Source organism: Calonectris borealis, chromosome W (genome assembly GCF_964195595.1).
Source record: "Calonectris borealis chromosome W, bCalBor7.hap1.2, whole genome shotgun sequence".
Taxonomy (NCBI): domain Eukaryota; kingdom Metazoa; phylum Chordata; class Aves; order Procellariiformes; family Procellariidae; genus Calonectris; species Calonectris borealis.
Window position 1 is genome coordinate 7,177,470 of NC_134351.1, and position 11,973 is coordinate 7,189,442.

Below are 11,973 nucleotides of genomic sequence, written 5' to 3' on the forward strand. Positions count from 1 at the left end.
TATGAAAGGGCCACGTAACTTTGTCCCAGCCTACAAATAAATCATTGTAATTGTGTTAAGATGCATTGTCGCATCAAGACGGAGGGTTAGGGCTCCTAACAAAGCCATTGCTTTTTGACTTTACCATTTTGAATCATTCAGTTTTGACTTTCAGGTTATACTAAAACACATCTTTGGTATGCTAGACAGAATGAGCTGCTTAAATCTCTCACTGCAAGGCATTTCTCTAAACTCTGTAATAATTTTTTCTGGCTCTTCACTGCATCCTTGACAATTTTTCAGTATCTTTTCAAATGTGTTCTGATATCAATCTCACCAATGCTGTAAAAAGAGGTAAAAATCACCTCTCTGTCGTGCTGATTTTGCATGCTGCAGAATTCTCTGCGCCCACCTGTTGTTTCCTATTTTCGTTACCTGTATTAGAGAGTGGCTTCATGGATACCCCAATACACCTGAGGGCAGTGATTTGCCACCCAGAGGTGAGAAAGAGTGCAAAGCAGGAATTCACACCCAGATTTTTCCACCAGACCCAGAATCTTGAGAAACTATAGCGCAAGGTAACTGATTTCAAAGTATAGTGCTTTGGACCCAACTCCAGCACGACTGGAAATGCTCCAGGATCTTCCTCCACCCTCCAGTGCCACTCCAGAGAGGTACTGCTATTCTACAGGTCTTGTGTGGATGGTTCCATATGGATGTCTCAGATACCTTAGTGCATCTCAAATGTCATTAGCCTCCTTTATTTAGGTAACCGCACTCAGACCGTTGGTTCCCTTCGCAATCAGGGAAGAGACATAAGCAACTCCAAGGCTGGTTTAGCCTCCCCTGCTGTTATTTACTTTGCACCTGCCATCTGGTAGCCTCACTTGCTACTTCTCAATTCTAGCATTAGAAAGAAAAATGAAGTCTGTCTTTGCTTACCTTTGCCATGTCATCATCCCTGATTTTAAGACCAGTAGCATATCTTCCCATTTTTTTTTTCCCTCAGGCTGAGTCCCAGTCTTCTTTGCTGTTCTTTAGATAAGAGTTGTTTCATAACTTTGATCATCCTTGTCATCCTTGAGCATTCCTTGTCATCAAACTAATAATCCCCCTGAAATCTAAACATGATAATGAATTTCAGATGTCTCTCAGATAAAAAAAAAAAAAGAAAAAAATATCAATAGTACTATCACTTTTTGAAGGGAAGACTTCAGACTCCCCTGAAACCCACAGGAGTCCTTCCCTTGACTTCAGTCTATGAGCTCAGTACACAGAGGCATACAGTCTGGTCCCAGAGTGAAAAACTGCACTTCAAAAGTGTAAAGAAAGCAAAAATCTAAGAATTTCCTATTATGGGTTTAATCCAGATCCTTAGACATTAATGATAGCGTTTCTTTTTACATCAGGGTTTGTTGGACGAGGCCCAGACTGTCTGTAAAAATGCTGAGCATATCTTTTATTAAACGTTTTGTTATTTAATGTGCCATTTTCTGATGTATATTTGATAAACAAATTTGTTACCAGAAGTGTTCTTGTTACCAGTGACATTTAAACACAAATGCAGATTTATATATGAGTAATTGTGTTTCGAGAGTAACTGTGTGCGTCAGTCAGCATTTTGCAAATGTTACAAAAATGCACAAGCCCAAGCAGAAAAAACTACTTGCCCATCTTCTGCTACATTTGATGTAATGAAAGGTAATTACATCCTATTCACACATTAAAAGAAAGCACTCATCCTGGATAAGACCTTGATTGAAAATCTGTTGAAGTTAATGGAAGTCTTTCAGTTGGTTTTGGTGGAATGTGGCTCAGGCTTTCAGGAGGAAAGTAAGGTTTTGCAGAGCTGCAAAGAGATCTCTTGGGATTTTATGAGGGATTGTCACCACAGTGTTCAGGTGCTGTAGAAACATCTCCTCTTCTGAAAGTCTTGCCTCTGGCACTCATCTTGTTGCACTAACATAAAGAAAGTGCTGTTGACTCATATCTACCCGAGGTGAAAATCCAATCTCATGTATGTCCTTGCCATATAAGAACATTTAGAAAAGAAATACATGTCCTTAAAATTATATCAATTCACCTTACATGACTAAGAAAGAGGCCATTTCTAAAGGATATTGATTAAAATGGAAATACATTCAAATAAATGGATTCTTGGCTTGAAATAACCTTTACAGTAAGTGAATGGTCTATTTTGAAAGTATGATGGGTGTTCTGCGGGGCAGTACTGTATCTTAATTTTATTTCATTGCTATAGAGAGTTTTCTCTGTTTATGAAAATGCTATGCAAAGTGAGATCTATGGATTTCAGAATGGGGAGGAGCAGGAAATTTTGTCTTAAAAAGACATTTGCCTTTCTATTTCTCATCATTCTTTAGTATCACCAGAGACTTAAGGGAAAATGAGGTTTCATAGGTACTATATCAAACACAAAATAAAAACCAGTCCCTTCCCATGAAAGCTTGTATTTTAAATAAATCAGACAAAGAATGGGACCAAGGAAGTAGTAAAATTCCTCTTGTAATGATAGGTGCCAAGAGATCTTTATCTGGTCAAATACAGAAAAAGAATTAAGGATCTTAATTGGGCAAATCTCAGCTTGATAAGCAGAGAAAAATCTAAAGAAACCATCAGACAACCGTGGAGTTCTGAGGGAGACTGAAATTTTATGTCTTCTATGACTTGAGCAAAACACTTCCGAAAGGCTGGTCACCGCACCAATATAATCGCCATAGTCCCCATCATCTATGTCCATCTTTTTTGCATCCCAAATCTGGGCTTTGCTGTCGAGGCTGAACTGCTGCGTAGGTTCAGGGAGACTGCAGGTTAGGGAGAGCAAAGTCTGAGGCTGTTGCTTAACAGTTGTGGCTCTTGGATGGTGAGTCTCAAGTGTCTTCTTCCAAGGTTGCTTGGTACTTCACTGGGGAAAATAGAGGTCCTTGCATGTTCTCGGACAACTGAGCTGTTAGAAGGATGCTTTTGCATCAGTGTCAGAGACAGGAACCTAAATTCTGCAGAAGCTGCCTGGTAATTTGTTCATCCTTTTCCTGGATCAGGCCTCACTTTGCTTGCTGAAGTCTATAGAAGGACTAGGAACTGAACTCACACCTTCCACCAGCTACCTGTACAACATGACAAAAAGCCAAAAAGCAACTCTGTTTATGTTGTGCTACTCCTGTGTGAGACTTTCCAAGCAAAGACACATGCTACTATACTTTCAATCACTTTTCTCTTCTCTAGGCTTTTCTAGCCTAAAAATAGACCAATTCTATCAGTATTGAAGCAAACACTAATGGAGGAACAAGGTGTAATTCTCACAGGGAAAAAAAATGCAAATTTGGCTTTAGTTTGAATGCACATGGTAAGAAAATGCACTATCCACTGCATGATGCTCCTGTGACCATAACAAATTTATCCTGAAGCGAACTTGTGCACCTCTTGCGATCTTGGCAGATGAGTTTCTTTGCCAAATAACAACACTGCTCAGTATCTGCTGGTGCTTCCAGGCAAAGATCTTAAAATACTTCACCAAAATAGAAATTATTATTCTGAATTTCTGAGTATGCAAGCCTTAGTATCACCATTTCAGAAGTAAACAGACACCAGGAAACATTAAACAACGTTTCCAAACACAAAGAGTGTATCAATGACATGATAAGGAGTATATCCTCACATTTCTAATTGTGTGCTTCAAAATCTTGCCCCCCCGTTTTGCCAAGGAGAGGAAAGATAGGTGCAGCACTTTTAACAGATGAGTTCCCTGGAAACAAAAATATTAAAATAATGTCCCATAAGAGACAGGAAGGATCTGAGAAGCGCCCTTGTTAAATTCATGAAATCTCCCATATGAATCCCATATGAATAAAGTGGCTTGTGGGCAGGCAGATGTTAATCAGCACACATGCCTTTGAAATAAATACACTTATGATTGAAGGTGCTCAAAGTTGTTCTCTGCACTTCTTTGCAGAAGGAGGGGAAAAGAAGGTACACAGCAAAAGAAAAGAAAAGAAAAGAAAAGAAAAGAAAAGAAAAGAAAAGAAAAGAAAAGAAAAGAAAAGAAAAGAAAAGAAAAGAAAAGAAAAGAAAAGAAAAGAAAAGAAAAGAAAAGAAAAGAAAGAAAAGAAAAGAAAAGAAAGAAAAGAAAAGAAAAAAGAAAAGAAAAGGTGTTTGGACAGATCTCCTGTGGATATACTGTGGATATACTGTGGATATCCTGTGGATTTTTTCCTTGTTCTTAAAACACAATTTAGAGAAGATTCATACTTTAAGCTTTGCTTTATTTTCACTCATATTTCAAGTCCTCCAGCTCTCTGCTGTTGTCTGCATTCCCTTTAGTTTTCCAAAATCTTTTTGATAGTCCATGTCCAAGAGTGAACCTACAGTCGCAGTTGTGGCTGTCCCCCTGACTTCTATATATACATACAGAAGATACAGATACATACTTCTTCCTGATATATTATCTTTGTGCAGCAACTGGTGTCCTGGTCATGACAAAGGCTTGAGCAAGGAGCTCTCAGAACTAGTTACATAAAATTTTACAGCTTGCACCATAAAATGGTTCAGTACTACAATATTCAGCTTTGCAGCATCTGAAAAAGATGGTGAGTGAAGTCCACAGAAGTCTTGCTCTGGTGCCTCAACTTCACGTACAAAGCAAAGGGAAAAGCAGTGACAAAGAAACGCTGAAGCAAGAGATGGGACCTAAATGCATATCATCCTTGAAAACAGCTCTCTGCCTGGGTTTCTGAGCCAAGGACCTTCCTCTGGGTCTAGACAACCAACGCAGGCCAGTCATCTCCTGTAAAATGCAGCAACAAGGAGGCACCTTGATTGCTTAATAGCTTAGGACTTAAAGTATTCATTCCCCTTGGAAGCAGTTTCCTCAAGGAGGACAATGCTCTAGTTGTAGGAATAGCCTTGGGTCGGTCTTTCCAAGTCAGGAAGGGAGAAGGAAAGTTTTGGAGAATAGGGTGGAGGAAGGGTGAAAGGAAGCTGCCTGATTTGGCTCCGGGTCGGGTGCTTTCTGATATGGCAGTGTTCAGAATTCGATGTATTTTAAACAAAAAGCAATGTAAAGTTTCCCTTCCAGAGCATTCATCTCTAGTAGGTAAGGTACTTTTCTCAGAGTTGTGGGTTCAAACCCATCAGGTAAAGAAGAAATCATTGAATTTTGTCCTTCTCTTCCCTAGCGAACATTGTAGCCATCGCTCGGGGGGATACACACGCAGTTGTGGTTTTTTCATGCTCCCATCCATCAGGTGCATGCCTCTCGCCTCCGTCCCCATGGGCACCATGGAAAGTCTGGTGTACAAAAGTAGAGAGGGTGGGAGCCCTCGGAGAGGAGCGTGTTTGATCGGGCGCCTGACGGCTGTACCCTTACAGATCTGGTGACCTGTCAGTGCCTCGAAGGTCAGGAAAGAAGTCCTGAGAATCCAAAATCACAGGCTTCAGCACCTAAGATGTTCTTAAGTACACTAGTGCTTTTGCACCTCAAATCCCAAACTGTGTAGCTTGGAGCTGTAAGAGTTTCATATATTCTGTGGCTTGGGAGAGGGTAGATAAGGTGAACTGAACTGGGGGCTAGATTTCTACATATGCCACTGTTTTCATAGCCACATCACATCGCAAACAATGTTTATTTCCTCATCCATTATCCCCTCTAGACTTATTTCAACATTACGGCTTGCTTTCAGCTTTTCCTTCCAGCTGCCTTTGTGTTTCAAATTGTCTTCCCCAAGATTGATCTAATTTTGTTATTTTCTTCTCTTATTTCTAATTTCTCTAAATCTGCTGATATTATCGCTCTACCCTGATGGGGCTCACTACTCCTCCCAATTGAACATCATCTGTAAGCTTCATTAGCGTGCTGTTTGGTGTCTCGAGCAAGGGGCTGATTATTTTCTTTTTTACCAAGTGCTCCGATTTCCCTCATCATTCCTCGTTGAGCCATAACCCACCCTTCGCACCTGCAAAAGCTGGAACCGAGGAGCAAACTGCCTCCCTGCCACTCCTTTAGCAGGACATCTCTACCTCGTCAAAGCCCCTGATGTTATCACGCAACAAGGGGAAGCAATGCAAGTCAAGAGTGAACCTTGTCAAGTTTGGACGTGTAACTTGGGGCTGTACCAGGATTAATTATGCCTTCTGCTGCTTTACACACTCATGTCATCAATAAATTCTAATAAACAGGAGTAGGATGTTCTTATTCATGTCATTCCAGAGGAATTAGAACACAGTAGTGTTATTTAGCAATGCAGATGTTTTATTATTGTGTTGTTTATGTGAAAGTGGATATGACATGAAGAGGTATATCAAATGAGCAATAGAGAGAAGCGAGCTGTGCTCCCTTTTTGATTATGCATATTTATTCATACTGCAGAAGTTACTGCATGTAGCAGAGTCTTCTAAGATGGATTGCTCAGTTTGGAAATCTAGTCTCCTCTCTTCCCTCCCCCCCCCCTTCTTTTTTTTATAAAGTTTAGATATGTCAATACTACCTTTGTACAGTATTTATGAGTTCCTTCTTTAAATTGCACCTTAATTGGTTTAGTCACCACAATTGCAAAACAGGAACCTAATCACCAGAAGCTAAGTAAGCAGAAAAAAAATAATGATTTGGAGCTGTCTGTCTACTGCTGCCGAACAGACACACTGGGCACGGTTTAAAGCTATAATTGCATTGTGGCACTGGCTTGCTGTTCCCAGCACATGCATAATGTAACTCCCAGTTGTAGACTGCCACATATCCTGCTGTATTTACCCTCAGATGCCAGCAGAGCACATGCCACCCACAACTGCTGCTTCCCAACAGTGTAAAACTGTCACACTTTCAATTAGATGCCCCAAAGCTCTTTATTGCCCACTGGAGGGTATAGTCATATCTTGATGGAGGAAGATTATGGGCTAAATGCATCCATAGTAGTTCTCCGCAGGCTGTGGCAGAATTACTTTGGGAATGAATTTGGATGAATTACCCCGTTCATTCTATTGATCATAAAACAGGGCTATGCACTGCTTCTTTTTGAGGGCACAAATTCTTGACCACAAACAGTTGGGCCAGTACATGGCCTTATTACTTCCCTGAAGACTTCCACAGCCAGAGAAGACAAAAAACAGGTAGCAGGAGATCTTGCTGCCCTGCCTGTACCTACCTGCAGCTGCGTATCACCATGCAAATAGTGACTGTAGAGAGAAGCTCTGCCTCTGCAGACCCTGGGCAAATCTGCCCCTCCGTTTCATTTTTCTTCACCTCCCAGGTTTGTGTCTTTGTGTACTGCTGCTTGTGCACTAACAAAACAGAGGCATTCCATAGAAAACTTTCATGGCCATCATCTAGGCTTAGAAAAATGATTATTTGGTGGAATTAAAGATGTACTGCACTCCAGTAACCCCTCTTAAGGCAATGTTAAGCAGTGTTAAGCCATCTCATATAATCCCGTGACTGGAGAAGGCTAAGAGCATGCGTGTGGATAGGCAGCTGTTAGCATGTGAACAGCCACACTGGCAGATGGGTAGCAATTTGTTAAGCCAATGTAACCTGATTGTGTGTCTAAGTCTGTAGATGCACAAATTTAAAGAAGAAAATAAATAGCGTATAACTCGGTGTTGAAAGTTTTAGCAGCATCTAGCCAAAGAGGGAGACAATATTTTGGAAAAGTGATGGGAGAAGGACGTATAAATACTAACTTTTTGGAAATGTTAGTCACACTAAAATGAAAGCCACTGAGTCCAGATTTAATAGCACACATAAGTACACATATAGTTTTAGGAATAAGCAAAGCCTATTCACCTATGCTGCTTCCAACTGAATACTTAAGATTTGCATGAGTGGAAATATCTTAGGTTCCGCGAAAGAAATTTCAATTGAATTCTTCTCTAGTGACAGGCATGGCTCAGCTCCCAATTTGGATACCTAAATGAGTCTACATACATCTGTGTCTGCAGGTAGCATTTTGCATGTGAGCTTCGTGTCTGAGCTCCCACTGCAGTCAGTGGAGATTTAAGCAGTGAAAACCAGAAACGTTCATCTGATCAGCTGGTAAACGTCCATGATGAGCTGAATCACTCTTGGTGTGCCTCTACCTACTAAATCTCTGAGAAGAAACCCTAGGGTAGACACCTATCCCATAGATATATACATCTGGTGGTCTGAATCTGGAGCTACCAAAGGAGTTTGTGAAAGCTTTATCTTTTCCTTTCCCTTTTTTTTTTCCCCCCTCCTGAGATAGCATTTATTCATATAGCTTCTCTGTGGTGCCACTTCAAGTTTGCTTCAGTAATTAACTTAGGCAGCTGAACTATGTCTTACAGGGTTTATATTGTTGATGTACTTAGGAACTTTGCTAAGCCAGAGTTCAAAATACATGTTTAAGTCCTTTACAAGATCAGGGCCTTGCTTAGATAAATGTGTGTGTTAAGTTGAGCCTAATTGGCTTAATATTAACACCACATGACTATTAAGAATCAATTGATTTAGTTTTAACACAGGGCAGCACGTACATATCTAATTTAGAAAGCTCAAAGAAATTGAATGCAAACAAGCCTGAGAATGTAACAGTGAAGTTACAAATTTAAGCCCACAAGAGCCAGGGTACAGAAACAGTGCGGTTCTTCCAGTGTACAATAATAATTCAAACATATTGTATCTATATAATATTTTTATTACCAGTCAGACTATTAAATGCATACTTAAATCTATGCATGATACGCAATGTGGGCAAGTCTATTGTTACTCTGAAAACTATAGCTTTTTCATTTCCTAATTGCAGTTTCATGGCACTGCCAAGGTTTTGTGTTTAATTTATACAGGGATTTCTATGGTCCTTAGAGCTGTTAATAGAATAGATTCACAAAGACCCCTACTATAAGGAAGGCAAGACTGGTAAGAATGCTATTCATCATACCACCTTTCATCAGCAGGATTAAAAGAGTTTTTATCTACATTTTGCAAAAGGGAACCGAGTCACAAAGCGATGACCTCATTTACCTACTGCTGAGCAGCAGGCCAGTGGAAGCAGTAATAATAAAATCAAGGCCACCCAGGTCCTAAACCAATGCCTCCAGTGAGGCGCAGGATAGGTTATGAATCAGATATCTATATATACTTATATCTGACTCTACAAGGACAATATAAATGTGCAGGGCCAGGACCAAGCCAGGTCTGCTCCTAGGACCTGCTGGCTTCAGTAAATATAGTTGTAGCCTCTCAGAACCACCAGTTCCTTAAGTGCAGATCCAGTGCTTGTACAGTATATCAAAAGTGTCAGACATATGCCTGCATGGGTCTCCACATAATCCATAATTGGCAGAATTTCAGCTTTCTTTTGAAGCCCCCCTTTTTTGTTTTGTTGGAAAACAACAAGCAAGCAAGCAAGCAAACAAAAAGCTTTCCAAGCATGACATAAATGAAACGTGTACGTTGCTGTAATCTCAGGTTTCAGGCTGTCTGAATGTCAAAAAATTAGCTCAGTTAGCAGTACAGTTTCATGGCTTGGCACCCATTAGCAAAACACCTAGAGACATATCTTACCTGATTTGTGCAGTAACAAAGTTATGCAAGGGCTTTCTGGAAAGCCAGGGAGATGAGCATGAGTCTAGTAAGTCCCAAGAAAGAACAGCAACCGTAAAATATCTGTGTCTGATCACAACAAAGAACTTGCTTAGGGCTTTTCAGAAGTAAATGGAAAAAAAAAAATTTGTTATCCAAAGCTAGAGGGTCAGCACCAATCCACAAGTGACCAGAGGGCTGTGGGGGTACCTTCAAACATCGCATGGCAAGTATTACACAATCCCCCATGTCCCCTCAAATATCCCACAGTAAGTTTGCTCTGTCCCATCAGACCCATGGCAATCTTATTTCCCTCTTCTTACCAGTTACAAAGTTCTGGCTGACCCTCCTCAAAGCTTTGAGTGGTCCCTTCAATGGCCCATCATTCAGTGACCTGAGAGCTTGGGTCATTGGTATTGATGCTGTTATCTACTGTTCCTTTGAGTTTGCGACTCTGCATGTTTAATTTGTTACTTCTGTTTGTTGTCATAGTCTTTAATACTGAATAGCATTAACCAGATACCTGCACAAACCAGACATGCTTCACTCCACATATCCGTACCACATGTACCCCGAATTAAGACCAGTGCATGTGGGACAGGGCTAATGTAGCCACTTCAGGGCTGAGGCTTGGTGCCATACTAACGCTGTGATAGGCTTTCCAGCCTGGTGTTCAGTTGCACTGTTTAGATTAAACACCATAAAATGGCATTTACCTCATCCAGATGCAGACAAGAGACCATATGTCTCCCTGGGGTGACCTGGACCGCCAGGAAAAGGAGTTAGCCTGTGCCTCCAGCTTGCTGTTGGGCCTCACAACTGTGAGCGAAGGGATGGGCTAAGAGCTCATCAGAGGAGCTCCCATCTGGCCAACGTACAGGCATGAGCTTAGACTCGAGGGAAGAAGAGATGGCAGCATCTCCGAAGCCAAAGTAGCCTATCTATCATCTTGCCTGAGCTTTCCGAGCTTGTGACTTGATGCTGCTCCAGTGCAGAGCAGCTGAGTGCTGCAGTACACCCCAGGCAGTCGTTCTTCAGCAGAGCTGCGGTGCCAATGGTTAGTTCAATGCTCAGAGTAGATTAACTCAGCTGGCAATGGTGCCAACTCCCGGGCTTGTAGCAACCAAAAAATCAGCGTGTGTGATTCATGTCACCTAGCCTTAACTGTTTAAAGGATCGGCATCCAGTCTAGGATGGTCATATGAGCTTCCTCTGTAGGTTCCTTCTCCCTTCCTTAGAGGACAGAAGAACCTCCTGGTGACTCATCCCACCCTGAGGGAGGTGATACGAATCATCTTATGGAAATGACTCTCTCTACCTTGCTTATAGGAAGAGCTAAAGTAGCTATGACTAGTTGCCCTATTTCATAGTGGGTAGCAAAGTGAGATGAATCCACCTTAATCGGGAATGGAATTTTAAAACTGGGGCAGTCCATGGGAGCCTCCAAATCTGTGCCCTTTGTCTAATCATAACGAGGAGCACACTGCTTTATTCCCTTTAAGCCAGTGGTTAACATTTTGCTATGGATTTCCTTTTGCTTAGTAGCCTAAAATGAGTAGTTATAGATCATAGTCACTGTTGCACCACGCCTCTATTTTGGTCAGATTTTCAGACATTTCCTGGCAAACAGGTTATAGCTTTAAGATATGAACATAGTCCCTAAGTTCAGGCTTCAAAATAGGGAGAAAGTAAGAAATAATAGGTTGTCAGCTCTCTTTAAAAAGGTGCATGCATCAGGAGAGAAAATAAAGACGCTATTGCTGTGCATAGGAGACTTCAGAAGCATTCAGATAATACTTACATCTGCTTTAATGATTCCATTTAAGCTGTCATTTTCAGCATTTACCTTGCAGCATTCAAAAGCAACTACACTTACATGTTCTCAACAGACTCAGTGCGAGTCTCAGATAGAAGGGAAAAAAAAAAAAAAAAAAAGAAGAAAAGAGAGGAAAATGAAAAGTGCCATACAGTATGTTTCAAAGAACAAATTTCTTGCAGGAAATTAGCAGTAATTTTGGGGCCACTGCTGTTGAAGACAAATAAGTTTCAAGAGAAAAGTGAGCGCGCTCTCTTTTTTTTGTAAAGCGTTAACAAAAGGCAGAAGTAAAGACAGGCTCATTACAAGGCTTAAAGGGGCACAGGCAAATATTTTGGAGCAGGAGCTCTGGAATCAGGGTGCTTTTCTCTGTAAGACCCTGCATAAATCACTTCACCTCCTTTGTCTCGGTGTTTCTGTCTGGTTTGTAATAACAGGAACAGTGAAGCCATGCGCAGGTTGGCGCTGCGGAGCTCAGGTTTGCCTCCCCACGTGGAGCCTTGCCGATGAAGCTCTGGGCTGGGATCTGGTTTTGGTTCAGTGCTGACACAGCTTTTCTCCGTGGCCTTGGGTAAGCTGCTTAATCTGCTTGCTGCTTACGGCTTTGACAGATGTGCTCTTGACAAAC